Source organism: Acomys russatus, chromosome 4, assembly GCF_903995435.1.
Source record: "Acomys russatus chromosome 4, mAcoRus1.1, whole genome shotgun sequence".
Taxonomy (NCBI): Eukaryota; Metazoa; Chordata; class Mammalia; order Rodentia; family Muridae; genus Acomys; species Acomys russatus.
In genome coordinates, this window is record NC_067140.1 from 49,537,752 (window position 1) to 49,553,002 (window position 15,251).

General features: G+C 43.2%; 1 protein-coding gene and 1 pseudogene across 1 annotated transcript in view; one reads left to right on the top strand and one right to left on the bottom strand.

Moving 5' to 3' along the window:
• Ryr3 (ryanodine receptor 3) overlaps positions 1 to 15,251 on the bottom strand; it is a 532,014-nt gene that overhangs the window by 461,703 nt on the left and 55,060 nt on the right.
• On the top strand, positions 14,077 to 14,458 carry LOC127188001 (40S ribosomal protein S15a-like; annotated as a pseudogene).

A 15,251-nucleotide genomic window follows, 5' to 3' on the forward strand; every position in this document is an offset into this window, starting at 1 on the left:
GTATGCTCTTCCACTGGAGAATGGAAAAACTATCAGTTTTTTCACTCATCAACTGCCAATAGCTCCTCATTCAGGGATGGGCTTTCATGAGCTCCTTCCTATCCATGTTAGGATGTTGAGTGGCCTGATCTTGTACAGGCCACCAGAGCTGCTTTGAGTTCCTGGGTGCCATAGCTACCACTCCTCCCTAGCACTCCTCCTCCATCTTCCTGCTCTTACATTCTTTCTGTCCTTTCTGGCCCAATGTTTTCTGAGTTTTGGGCAGAGAGGAGGCAGGGGTTGATACAATGTCTCATTTAGGAGACACACACAAGTGAGACCTTTTTATTTTATTTTTTATTATTTTTATTTTTATTAATTTATTCAGATTACAACTAAATTGTTATCCCATCACTTGTTTCCTCCCACTCCTCCTTTCCTCCAGTTTTTACCCTATTCCCCTCCCCTAGGTCTATGACCTCCTCCACCACTATATGGTCATAGGCTATCAAATCTCATCTTGGTAGCCTGCTTATTCTTCCTTTGAGTGTCCTCAGGCACTCCTCCTACCCAGAGGAGGAGGTTAAATATAGGGCACAAGAATTCATGTCAGAGTCAGTTCCTGCTCTCCACATAACTGTGGAGAATGTTCTAACCATTGGCTAGATCAGAGTAGGGGTTCAATCTTTACTAATGTATTGTCCTTGGTTAGTGCAATAGTTTGAGCTGACCCCTGTGGGCCCCGATTCACCCATCATGATGTTCTTCTTGTAGGCTTCTAGGACCCTCCGGATCCTTCTATTTCTCCATCTCCTATATTTCTCTTACTTAGAGTCCCAGTGGGATGTCCTCACATCTATCCCAATCTCCTGGGAAGTGAAGACTTTCATGGGACATAACTTTTGGGCTAGTGCCCACTTATAAGTATATACCATGTGAGTCTTTCTGCATCTGGGTTAACTCACTCAGTAAGATCATTTCTGGTTCCATCCATTTATCCACAAATTTCAGGATTTCCTTGTTTTTAATAGCTGAGTAGCATTTCATAGTGTAAATGTACCACCGTTTCTTTATGCATTTTTCAACTGAGGGACATTTAGGTTGTTTCCAGGTTCTGGCTATTATGAATAAGGCTGCTATGAACATAGTTGGACATATGTCCTTGAGGAGTGGATTAGCTGGGTCTTGAGGAAGCCCTATTCCCAGTTTTCTGAGAAAGCACAGATTTGTCACCATGCACAAAACTCAAGTCCAAGTGAATTAAATACTTCAACATAAAACCAGAGACACTAAATCAGTTAGAAGAAAAAGTGGGGAAGAGCCTGGACCACATTGGCACTGGAGACAACGCCCTGAACAGAACACCAACAGCCCAGGCCTTAAGGCCAACAATTAATAAATGGGACCTCATGAGGTTGAGAAGCTTCTGTAAGGCAGGAGACACTGTCAAGAGAACAAAGTGACAGTCTACAGACTGGGAAAAGATCTTCACCAACCCTACCTCTGACAAAGGTCTAATATCCAAAATATATAAAGAACTGAAGAAATTAAACACCACCAAACCAAATAACCCAATTGAGAAATGGGGCTCAGAATTAAACAGAGAATTCTCAACAGAGGAATATCAAATGGCTGAGAAACACTTAAAGAAATGCAAAAGATTCCATCTCTTACCCATCAGAATGGCTAAGATCAAAAATTTAAGTGACACCACATGCTGGTGAGGAGGTGGAGAAAGAGGAACACTCCTTCATTGCTGGTGGGAATGCAAACTTGTACAACCACTTTGGAAGTGAGACATTTTTAAAGTCAAGGCAATATAGTTATAAGTTTAAAAGTTTAATACTAACAAAAGACACAATGAGCCGCGCCACTGAAATGGAATAGTTGTGTTCATTAAACCAACAGTTTCCCTCATCCCACACCCCCTAGGAATCCTATTAACAACATCACAGTACTTCACGAATATATGCCATACAAACATGCATGAATGTATATAACATCTATCATAAATGCTTTTTACCTAACTTATAAAGAGGACCATCATATGCATATCTACTTCATTCATTTGCATAGTATTTAAGGGTCACATAAAACATTCAATTAACATTCCTGTTGAGATTTATGTCACTTTTTGTCCTTAGCCTTCTGAAACTGTGATGCATATGAAATCATGCCTAAGCACCCACGTTCAGTGAGTGAGTCTGTTATGATCCGGCTGCTGCCACCATTTCCTTCATCTCCACTTCTCCTCCCCCAAAACACTTTCCTTCTAAACCCCATCTGCTTCAGTGCCCTCTGGTATTCTGCTATGGGCATCTCAGTCACCTTTTTAAAGGATTTGAATTTTAGTGTCATTTTAAAGACCCTCTATTGAATCTCCCTGGATTTGTGTTATACTGTTTCTACCATCTCTGGTATGTATAACACCACTGTAGTACTTAAGACAGGAGATGGATAAGGGACAAAATATAGCTAGGATATATAGTGGAGACTCTCAGAGTTGAAGTCTGGGACTCAAGTTCAATGCGTAGGACACCCACAGACAGAGGGTAAAGTGAGTGACCAACAGAACATGCCAAGGGAAGAAAAGCTCAGTTAAAGGCAGTGTGAGTTAAGAAAGCCATGTATAAAAAAGAAAGAAAGAAAGAAAGAAAGAAAGAAAGAAAGCCATGCATGCTTCAGAGGTGTTAAAAGAGAAGACTTTGCCAAGACCTGCACTACCAGGAATGATTTCAAGGTGTGTCAGGACTGATCTGAGTCTGAAGAATTAAACAGACATGGAATGGTCGAGATAGGAGGAGGCCTTTAACAAGTGCCTGGAGAACAGAACATTGGCCTTTGGGTGGTGGCAATGAAAGGAAAGCAGAGATTTGCAGAGAAGGTGGCAACAGGTTGAATTGGAGGATGAGCACACAAATAGTTACCCCAAACCAAGGGTCAGGCCTGAAAACATACACACAGGTTATATTATACAGACTAAACAGGTTATACGTAGGAATGCATGTATATATACATAGATATATGTACCTCTAATACCATTAATGACAAAAAGGGCAAATGAACTTGAAAATGAGCAGGGATGGGTACATGAGAGGATTTTTAGGGAGGAAAGGGAAGACAGAAATGATATAATTATATTATCTCAAAAATAAAAGATGATTCTGAAGACGCATGCCCCTTCATGAGCTATTTCAGTAAATATGCTTTGAGCTCTCAGGGTTCTGGACACTGGTGACACAGCAGATGTGAAGTCCCCAGCTTCACGAGCTTCCTATTACAGGGCCTCTGGAGCTGGTTCCTAACGTAGCCCTGAACAGACTACTTTTCTGCTGTGAATCTGCATCTTTACCTCTCTCAATATATGTCTTGGGCACTTTTGAAACAGTCTTTCTTTCCAGCGTTTTAAGATGATTAGGAAGAAGCTGGAAAAAGCGGAATGAGATCAAGCCAAGCCAAGGAATACTGGCCTTCTTCCTTCAGGCAATAGGAAGGCTTTGTTGAGCTTTTACTGGAAACGCTTGCAGGGTGCAGCTCTGAGAAGGTGTTCCAGTCAGTGAAAGGCATAAAAGTGAACATTTAGGCAATAGTTGATCTTTATAAAATTATAAAGGTACAGCCATATGCCCTAACAATCGAAATCATAGCCAGATAGTGCAGGATTGATATACCACAATTAAAATGCAGGCCTTACTAAATACTGTGCTACAGTGGCTTCCCTGTCATGGTAGTGACCAAAGACTATTAGGACTGAAGAGGTTTCAGAATCTAGGCACGTTTTTGGAACTTTGTATATGACGAGGTGTAGCTGGTCTTTGCTTTTTCCCACCTGTTTTTCCTCCACCACCATGCCCCTCTGCCCCCATTTTATTCCCTAACACTAGACAGCAGAGAAATAAGGACAGAGGGGAGAGAGGAATTAGGAAAATGCCTCAATCTGTTTTGTAACTGACTTTTGTCACTTTGTTGGTTCTTTTCCCCAGCCTTTCTGGCCCCAGTTTCATCCCCATCCCTAGGTAGGAGGGAAAGAGGAATGAGAGAGGAGGGGGCAATAGGATCTGAATCTGGTTTCTCTTGTTTCTTCTTTTAGTGCGACAACTCCCCTGAGTGACCAACAACCACTGACCCCACCTATAGGGGGCTTTAGTATTTAAATCCCCTCTGAAATTTTCCCAGAATTCCAAATGTCACACAATCGCAGAAACTATCATCAGCTGGCAAAAGGACGCTTCTGCCAGAGTATGAGGCAAATCAGTGTGCTGCTGTAGACAGTCCGAAACAGCCCATATCCCTACACCTGTGCTGCTGTAGACAGTCCGAAACAGCCCATATCCCTACACCTGTGCTGCTGTAGACAGTCCGTAACAGCCCATATCCCCACACCTGTGCTGCTGTAGACAGTCTGTAACAGCCCATATCCCCACACCTGTGCTGCTGTAGACAGTCCGTAACAGCCCATATCCCCACACCTGTGCTGCTGTAGACAGTCCGTAACAGCCCATATCCCCACACCTGTGCTGCTGTAGACAGTCCGAAACAGCCCCATATCCCCACACCTGTGCTGCTGTAGACAGTCCGAAACAGCCCTTATCCCCACACCTGGGATTAAAACAAAACCACATTCTTCTAAGATTTCTGCATTTTTAAAAAAACCAAAATCCCAATATTGTCACTGCAACTAGGCTTAGGTATACGTGTCCTGCTTCCTGAGCTTCAAAAGAATGTCCCACATGTCAGAGGAATACCACGCAGCACAGGGCACGGCTTGGCATTATGGGTAAATATGACCAACTATATTTAGAAGGCAAATGAAGCCAAAAGAATGTGAGCCTCCTCATGCATTCTGATATTAAGAGCTGCTTCTGGAATTTTCTATCTTTAGCCTTCACCCTCGAAAATTCGACAGTGCTTATCGCCCTAGTAGCTAATCACTCAGCCATCTCCAGTTCAGCCCTCCCAGGGCTAAAAGAACTTTAGAAGTCACTCCGAGATAAGTGTCCCCTGCCAGAAGAATGCCTTAAAATAGAATGCTGTAAGGATTTCCCTGGAGCGGGTAATAAGCATTTATTTAACTGCCCCACTCCTCCATCCCACTTTTTGACTCTGTGGTCAGTCCCCTTTGTATGCCCAGAGCCCTGGGAGCCCATTTACAGAGGGCCTTCCAGGAGAGAGGCCACTGATTCGGAAATCAAAGCAGACCTCACGGACTCAGCTTCACTTCCTTCTTTCTTGACCTATGAATCCCATTATTGGCTTCCAGTTGGGTAAAGAGCAAACAGACGAAATCAGAGGTGTCAGAACATCAGGAGTCAATGATAGGACCCTGCTAAGAGAACAGCGACAGCTTCTTTGCCTCAGATGTTAAACCTTAAATATATTGTAATGTCCAGTCACATTCTGCCCTCATCGCCAGCACAGCCACTCTCTTTCCCTCCTTCTCTAATATAAGGAAGGGCAGCCACATGACTAGTCACTAACAGCCAAGGGCTCCTGCTACGCATTCTAAATGTTATGCGTTCAGCCTCTCAGATTCTTGTGATAAGTGATATCCTAACTGCTTGTTTCCTGGGAAATTTCTTTTTGCACACTTTTTCTGTAAGCGTGGACAAGTAGATATGACCGTAATGAAGAAAAGAGAGCTTTTTAGTAACTTACACTGGCTTGCACTTGGATCAAATGTAATATTAGGATGCAATGTCAGTCTCCTCTCTGGGCCTACTAGTAATGAGTGAAACATTCAGGCACCTTTTTGGCTTATTCCATAATGAAACATTTTTATACTCCCCCTGTCCCCTCCCACCCCCATGCCTTTTATTTTATTTTCCGGTTCAACTAACCAGTTTCTTGTTGGATGTTATTGGAAAGCAGCTCATTGCCAACATATTAGCCTCTGTCAAAGATGAAGAGACCTCCTCAGATTTCTTCTAACCCTAAATATGAAGGTCCAGGGCACTGTTTCTGTGGGATAGCAGTTCTGATCTCCTGTCGGTGGTTCCTCTCCCAGGAAGCATTGCAGATTACAGCAGCATGAGCACAGAGACAGGCGGGGAGGAGAACGAGCTCTTTGAATTCTGATGTTCTGTTCCCTTCCAAGTATTCCAAGGGGCTGGGAAGAAGGTGCTGGACTAGAGTCGAAGGAAGTCTGGCTGGGTGGGCTCCTATACATCCATGCCAAGAGGCTAACGCAAACATTAGACATTTACTCTGTGGAAGTCTTTCTCCTAACGGCTATGTTCTCCCAATTCATTCTCACAAGAACTGCTTAAGAGAGAGATTATTCTCCATTGCATTCAGTAGATAAAGACCGTGCACGCTCCCCATTGCCTCTGGGGGAGGAAGGAGTGAGAGTTGAACCTAGAGCAATCTACCTCTAGAGCCCACACACCTGACACTGGGCGTCAAAGCCCAGCGACTGTTGCTGAACTCTAACTGCTCCTGTTCTGATTCTTCCTTCATGGGTTTAGCTGGGGCAGGGACAATGCTTAGGTTGGTCAGAGACTATTATTTACCAGCCTTATGGATTATGTGATGGGGCAACAGCCAGATAACGGACTTTAATATGGGCACATCCAGGCCAGACAAGCATGTACTTGAGCTTCTTTCTCATTCTATATGTAGGTGGCATACATAGAAGAAGGAAGCAGCCAGGGTGTCTGAGTCATTGCTTACAGAATATATCCTATAAGGTAATGATGTTAATAAGAAGTAAACTTCTACTGAGGTAAGTCACTGATATTTCGGGATTGGCTTATAACTGTGGCCTTACTAATTATGAGCATATGCCATCTAATTTACCTCAGGTTTAAGCATTAGGTGCCATTACGGTCTGCCTCTGAAATGAACTATAAGCTATCCACTCCTTTCCTCTATTTCCTAAGCTGGCAACTTACTTTACTGACCATAAGGGGTTACATTGTTTCTGCCAGATTTTGTTCAAAACTGCTTCACGTGAGGATAAATAGATCAATGAAATAGAATAGAGCCAAAAATAGGCCCACGCATATGTGGTAAATTGATTTTCAACAAAGGTTCCTGGGAATTCAATAGGGAAAGGCAAGCCTTTTAACAACTGGGGCTGCTGCAACTGAGCGTCTTTATGCACAAAATGAAGTTCTACAGCTAACCCACCTTATGCACAAAAATAAGCCTGAGATGGAACACAGACATAAATGGGCAAAAGCATGATCTCAGTGAATGATCCTAGATGGTTTAGTAGAAACTGTGATGCTCCACCAGGTCTGCTTGGGATCGAGACCCTCAGCCTGGGTAGTGGCTGCTGTGTCTCACACCTGAGTTGCTGTCTCCAGATGTTTCACTCCTCAGAAAACAACTGCCAACTGCTTCTCCCAGGACAGATCATGTTCAGTAACTAGTCAAATTATAGATACAAAGACTTTCTCCCATGCCTCAGTTTAGGATCCTTTTGAAGGATATCCCATGAGAAACTAAACACACACAAAGATTTACTCATGAATGTCTGGAGTATCCCTATTCATGACAGACACTGGAAACTCAACAGTCCATCAGAGGACAATAAACACCAGAAGACAATAGTACTCAACAGTGAGAAGAAATTAACACATCAAGTGACATGGATGATCTTAGAAGCAGGTGTCTGGGGCTGGTGAGGTAGCTCAGCAGATAAGACTTTGCTGCCAAGCCGGACAACTCGGAACCCACGTGGTGAAAGGAGAGTTCAGGAACCTGCAAGTTGTTATTTGAGAAATACACACATGTGTAATGACATGTGCATATACCTACAAAATAATTAAATGTAAATGAAATTCAAAACATGAGCCTGGATAAAAGAATTGAGACACACACAAGTCTACGAAGTATGACTCTATCTGTGTAAAGTGCCTGACCAGGTAAAAATCATAGTGTTGGAAATGAAGGTGAATTTTCCCCAGGGTGGGAAGAGGACAAAAAAGATTTTTCAATGTTGGCAGAAATGTTCTATGTCCTAATTATATGATGGGGCTCTGCACAGGTGTGTGCTGTCATCAAATACCACCAAACTGTACACTTGAATCATGTCCATAAAACCGTAGTGGATCACCTACTCAGTGTGGAAAGGGCTATCAAAATCAATCCCACTACAGTGCATTGTTCACAACTTGGCTTCCATGCTAGGTCCAACCAATCTTCATGTGCTTTTCTGGTTTCACACGGAACTTGCCACTCTCCTATTACTTTTTCCTCAAGCTTATCTGGAGTTTTTAGGTGTTCTCTGATCTCTTGCCATCTCATGAGATGAACCTGTGCCAGAAGACCAGATTCACCAGAAGAATTAGCCTCTCTCCTCTGCCCCAGACTACTGAAAGCTTAGCAACCACAATAACAGTAATCACCATGCAAGTTTTTACTTTGCTCTGAAAGTAGCATTCTAAGTACATAATATTTATCTAAGTATATAATGTGTGTGTTATATAACTTAAAATTGTAGTACAATCTCTTAATCTAGGTATGCCTCAATTTTATAGGACAGAAACTGGGCTTGAATAAAATTTGCAAATCTTCCATAGTCTCAACAGTTCACCAAAACCTGTGCATTGCTTATAATGGTCCTTTGTCTCTAACTCTCTATTCCTACTGTGGCGTATTAAAAATATTACTTCCCATTTTGTTCATCATTCAGCATTCACAAAATGCTGTAGATGTTGGCAGCCCCTGGGGAGAGGCATGAGTCAGGTCTTACACACTTGGCGTTCGGAGTCAGAAGCAGACACTGTAAGATCACATCCCTTGCTGTGAAATGGCTGTTGGTTCCTTCCCCTGAGGCATGTATTGTAGTTGGAAAGTTGTAATGTCAGACTCTTGGCTATTGTTTAAGGACATGATGAGTTTTCAGCCTCATATGCCATTAAAGCTGCTTATAAATTAATCTATTAGGGCTGTTCTGAAGAAGTGGAGGGTCCTCACTGCTAACATACTGCCCCGAGATCTCATGGAGAAGCTGTAATGTCTTGAAGTCAAGAGCCTAGCTCTGACTACCTCACTCTCCATGGAGCCAACTGTATTTGCACATAGGTACTGTAACTATGACAAGTGGGACAGAGCCCCGCCCTCTTATAAATCACAGGTGCTTCCTCTGATAGCCTCCAAGTCAATCACTGGGGGGCAACGTGAATGTATCCAGATTTGACTGTTGTTGACCTGGAGCAAAGCATTATGCCGCCTTTTTCTAATATTATATTCAGTTTAAAACACACCAGAATATGAAAATCAAGTCATCTCTTGGAAATTTGCTGTAGGCTAACAAATAACAACCACAAATAACCAAGAGAGATATTGGTAAAATACTGAAAAATGCCTAAAAATACCTAAGAATCTGTCCACCTGACTATCACCTACCACTCCAGATTTTTCTTAAACATCAGTTTATCATTTACCATGTCAAACCTCTTTCATATATTATTTCATTTAAACCTTGAAATAACCCTTTGAAGTAGGTTTTGCCCCATTTTAAGATAGCAAAATCTAGTTCATAGTAGTGTGTGATTTGGTAGGTGAACTAGAGATAAATCTATCACATTTCCAATAGATATATAGATATATATTCATAGTTTTTTTTTTAAAGAAAAAAACTCTAGCTACCACATATAAAGAGAGGCAGGTGTTAAGACTCCCTGGCCAATGTCAGGCACCTACAGATACTTATAAGTATAGTCAAGTGAAAAAAAGGCTGTTGCGGAAATTCCTTGGATGGGGGAAAGCACCAGGGAGGCATAAACAATATCTATCATCCCTTCATAAAAGTCCAATAAATAACCAAGTTCTACTGAGTTCTATTTTACCATGGTTTACCCTGGGGGGAAATCAACAAGTTTATTAGGCTTACTTACAGAACACAGGTAAGGCGTTACTGGCAAGAGCAGGGGTGACCCCAAAGATCATGCACCAAGCAAAGTCCACATCCAGCAGGCGATGATTTCCTTACAGCTATGTGGATGGATTCCCTTTCTGGTGCTCTGTCTTAGCTTATATGCTCTGTCCCTCCCCCAGCCGTGGGTAATTAGGGAATAAGTACGCACAAATGGCTGGAAGGAATGACTGAATTCTCAGGTTAGGATACGAGGACAATGCCCCTTCCCTCGCTCTCCAAGAAACTGTCAATAGTCCACAGAGCCCTTCCTCATTGGTGCTTGCAAGCAGGCACAGCTGATTTGAGGAATAAAGATGGCTGCCACGCAGGGGAAAACTATCTGCATGATTATTAGATCACTAGCTCTAAATGAACTGAGCACTCACTGAGTTCAAGGATAGTAGAAATGGGAACAGGGCACCAAGGAGCCTGGGAAAGTATTCGTCAATAATCCGTAATAAGGCACCCAGGAAAACATGAGCCAATGGGCAACATGAGGATGTCTATTGTTGTGCACTAAGTTAAAATTCTAATGGCTTTGAAGCAGGCACAGAGACTAGAAATGAGGAATTGAAGTTTCATGGGCCAAGCAGTGACACTCCCAAAGCCAAAACGTTCTCTTCTTTCAGTTGGGCGTAGTGGCGGTATATCTTTCACTGTGCGGCTGTGAAGGCCGAGTGACTCAGCTAGCACAATGCCTGGCACGTGCAAGGTGATGATCAGCAAGTACAACATCCCAAAGGCATCGTTTACAGACCAGCTTCATGAAAGCAAATGCTCACCCCATTGGCTGGAGCCAGCAGCTTAGCATGAAGCCTACCCCTTCCCTGCCACAGCTGAATGTTCAACTGGATATTACAGGACAGTTCCTGCAAAGCTAACCACTCAGCTCACCCTTCCATAAGTGTGTTTAACAAACTGTGCTGGAGTCAGTAGCGGGCTAGTATCTTGGCACTGCCAATTGTGGTAATCAAGAGCTTGGGAGCTGCAGTGATTGCAGCCTTGTGTCACCTCAGGTGGAGAATCAATTGTAGGTTCCCAGAAAAAGGATAGGATTTCCCCTCATTGGCACTGCTGTACCTAGATCCTATCTCTCCTTTCTCCTCATGTCTTGTCTCCCTAGAAACAAGAATCAGAGGAACTCTACCCCCCAGGAGCAGAGTTCTATAATACAACTTTCCTGATGAAGGACCTCCCTGCCTATCTCTTTATTCATAAAACAAAATAACGCACACCCTCAATGAGTGATCCAAGGTACACATAAGATTTGTGTGAAGGCCTTTGCTAAATATGTTACCAAATAAATATTATATTTTAAAAAACTCTTTCCTGAGTCTGTTCATTCACCAAATGTTTACTGCCCACCGTCTATATGTCAATAACTCTTCTTGAGCCTGAGGGCCAATCAGGAGACAAAACAGGCCAAAATTATTGACTTATGACATTCATAGTGGAGGATATTTATCACCCCAAAATATAGATTTTATAGCAAAGCCCCTATCTCCAACTGCACCTGATAAAGCTATGAGTTATCTACATTTCCAGTGTTATATATCTGTCTTCCCTGTTTGCATAATGTTGCTGTGAACCTGCCTCTGCTTTGATGCTGGCTTTGGTCCTGTTTTACTTCTTCAGATGCCTTGTTTGACATTATCCTGCTTGGCTTCCAGACTTGCTTGTCTTGCATCACAGCTGCCAGCATCGTGCCATGACATCTCCCATAAAACACCTAACTGTAAAATGAAAACCCAGGAACCTATTCTACATCTGGTAAATTCATTTTACACAGGGCCACGGCAGTGATCACTTGCGTGAAGGATGATGCCCATAGCAAGACATGGGGTCAGCAGTTTGGTGACTAGCCGTGGCCAGAATAAGATGCTGTCTATGTGAACAGCACAGCTTGCTACATTGCCCTTCTCAGCATGTCTAGATCTGGCATCCTGGACTTCAGTGATCTGAACTGCTGGGAGGGAGTAACAAAGGAGTGGTTGCAGCTGAGTCTATGACATCATGATTTCAGAGCTCAAAATAACCCATCAAGAACTGGGTGAGATGGAGGTAGGCAGTGAAGGTAGAAACCGTGTTAGAGGGCATGTGATAAAGGGCTATGCCTCCTGGAATCTGTTAGTTAGAAACAATACCCTTTTGGAGGTGAAATGTCCTAGCTCTTGGTTGTTATAACAGCAGGTAGAAGGAAAAGCCTTCAGTTCTGAGACATGCTTCCAAAATCAAACCAATGTGGTTGCCATGGTACCAAGACTCCTACAGAAGGAAAGAGAATCATTTTCAAACACTTGTTAGCAACATAGTAGCATTCAAATAAGTGGCAGTGTGCTGGCTGAAAGTTCATGAGGCCCTTTCAGTTCCAGAGAGCATGCACACACCAGGGCACACTCTCTTAATGAGCATGTCTTAAGCAGGAGCTGGATCGTATGATGAATAAAAGGCTGCCTATAGCATAAACCTTAGACTCCACAGGTTTATAATCAACTCTGTCAGAGAAACATTTTGCAAAGGACTAAAACATAAGGCATGATGTGACAGCTACTGAGGGAAGGTACAAACAAACATCTATTCATTTATTTATTCATAAATTCAAAAAATAGTTGAGTTCAAGCTGTGTTGTGGATCCAGAGCTAAGAAAAATAAAAAGGGCAGGGAAAGGCCTGCAGTAGATGGTAAATTAGAAAGGTAAATGATTATAAATGATACACAGATACTACAGAGAATGAGAGGGGACAGGGAGGGGGAGAGAATGAGCTCCACAAAGGAAATACACAGGGTCCTTTGATGAGAGCACTCGCAGAGCATGGGGTCGAGAGATTACTCTGGAAGGAGAAAGCTCCATGATGGAGGCAGCCTGAGGTGTCAGCTGTGGCTCCTTAAGAAACAAGAAGAGGACCAAGGCCACCTGAGGACCGGAACATGAACAGAGACAGGACACTAAATCCAAGTACCTGGAGTGGCTGGCAGGGGCTACCCTGAGACAGCAGAGCACTGTGGTCAGGACCTGGTCCCCAAGTCAGCCCATCTGGCACGCTACCGTCTAGGTGTGTGACTCAGCAAAGGATCTAATGATTTGTTGTTTCTGTTTTCTTTTCAGGAAATGGGGGTGTGGAATGCGGGGCGCTATTGAGGCACTGTCAGTATCAAGTGGCATTGTGTGGTTCAAATATGTTCCGTTCTGTCTGTCTTCAGCAGTCCACGGGGTGATGGAGCAGACCAGCCAGGCTTCCCTCACAATATGTGTACTGGACTGCATGGATTCTCCCACATCGTGAGCAGTGCCCCTGAGGATGACAAACCCAACAGAGTTCTTAAGTGGGCCTGAAACCTTCCAGAATTTACTGTGGGGAACAGAAGGCTTGTTTCACAGACCTTAAAGCACTAGAACTCTGTGGAAAAGGCTTCCTCCATTTTTGTTTCTGTGGACCAAATGTAGGGGAGGTGCTAGGTGATAGCAGGTAAGGAGATTCCCCACAGTGCAGTCACTGTGTGTGTGTGTGTGTGTGTGTGTGTGTGTGTGTGTGTGTGTGTGTGGTATGTGTGTGTGTGTATGGTATGTGGTGTATGTGTGTGGTGTATGTGTTTATGTGTATAGTGTGATTGTGGTGTGTGTATGTATGTATGGTGTGGTGTATAGGTGGGTGGGGTGTTTAGGTGTGTAGATGTGTGTGTGTGTGTGTGTGTGTGTGTGTGGTATGTGGTGTGTGTGTGTGTGAGTGTGTGTGCTTGTGGTTTTGCAACTCCAGGTGCACGTGAAGGTGCATGCAAGTGGAAGCCAGAAGGCAACCTTGAGTGTTGATAACTAGATGATTTGCTTTTGATACAGGGTCTCTCATTGTCTTGGAACTCACAAAATAGCATGGGATAGCTCAACAGCAAGCCACTTAGCCACTTAGCCCCATACACCTACCTTGCCAAAGCTAGAATTTTAAACGTACCCCATCACACCTGAGGTTTTTTTTGTTTGTATGTATGTTTGTTTACTTTTTAAAGCATGGGTTTTAGGGTCAAACTGAGGTCCTCATGCTTGTGCAGAAAGTACTTTACTATCTGTCTGCACTGTCTCCTCAGCCCCTCAGTTTGTATTGAACATTATCAGCAAAGAAACCTGCAGGTCTGTCCATCCATCTCAGCACTTTCCTGCTGCCTCTGGAGAGCGTCAGAAAGATCCCAAAGGAAAATCCAACATTAAATGTGGGGCACACTCTTTGCATGAGGTTACCATGGTGAGCAAGAATGTCCTGGCAGATGCTCTCAAGAGTATCAACAATGCTAAGAAGAGAGGTCCTCATCAGGCCATGCTCCAAAGTCAGCATCCGCTTCCTGACTGTGGTGATGAAGCAAGGCTACATTGGTGACTTTGAGATCATTGATGACCACAGAGCTGGGAAAATAGTCGTGAACCTCACAGGCAGGCTGAGCAAGTGTGGAGTGATCAGCCCTAGATTTGATGTGCAACTCAAGGACCTAGAAAAATGGCAGAACAATCTTCTCCCATCCCATCAGTTTGGCTCCGTTGTACTGACAACCTCACCTGGCATCATGGAACATGAAGAAACAAGACCAAAACATACAGGAGGGAAAAGCCTGGGATTCTTTTTCTAGAGATGTAAGGCATAAATTTAAAAAAGCCTCTGTGGACTGTGAAAGAAATATGGGACACACAAGTCATCATGGGGGGACTTAAGGCTGAACACTGTGCTCTCAACAAGCCCTGCAGATACTAAGAGAAGTGACGTAGTAAGACAGGCCTCAGGACAGAGAAATGGTCCAAATTGCAAAGCCAGGATAGGACTCAGAATCAAGTCCAATGTCACATATTTAGACAAGATAAAGCAATTCAAACTCAATAGGGAGTTGTCTATTCTTCGCTCTGAGTCCTTATGTTTTTCTGTGAACTGGGAGCAAGGCTATCTTTTTCTAAAGGAGGTGGTGATTAGACTACATAAGAAACAGTAAAGGTGGTTTGGTTTGGCTTGGTTGGTTTGGGCTTTGTTGTTGTTGTTTTATGATTTTTTAAAATACTAACAAAACTAGAGTTCACTTTGACCCTTCTCTCTTTGCTAGCAATACCTCATCAATTACCGAAAATGCATGTCCAGATAAGCCAGAAAGCATAGGAAATTTTTCTGATATAAAGACAAACAACACATATTGGTAGTGAGAATTTTGAGGTTTTTAAACATAGAAATGTTATGAAGGGGGTTTTTGTATTAATCCCAGGTGTGGGATATGGGTTGGCTTCAGACTGTCCACAGCACCTGACTATGACTTGCCTAGTGCTCTATCAGGGGTATGATTTTGCCAGCTACAGATAGTTTCTGCAAGGGCATGACATTTGGAATTCTGAGGGCTCTTGAGAAAATATTTAAATGTTAGAGCCCTGAGGCGGGTGGCA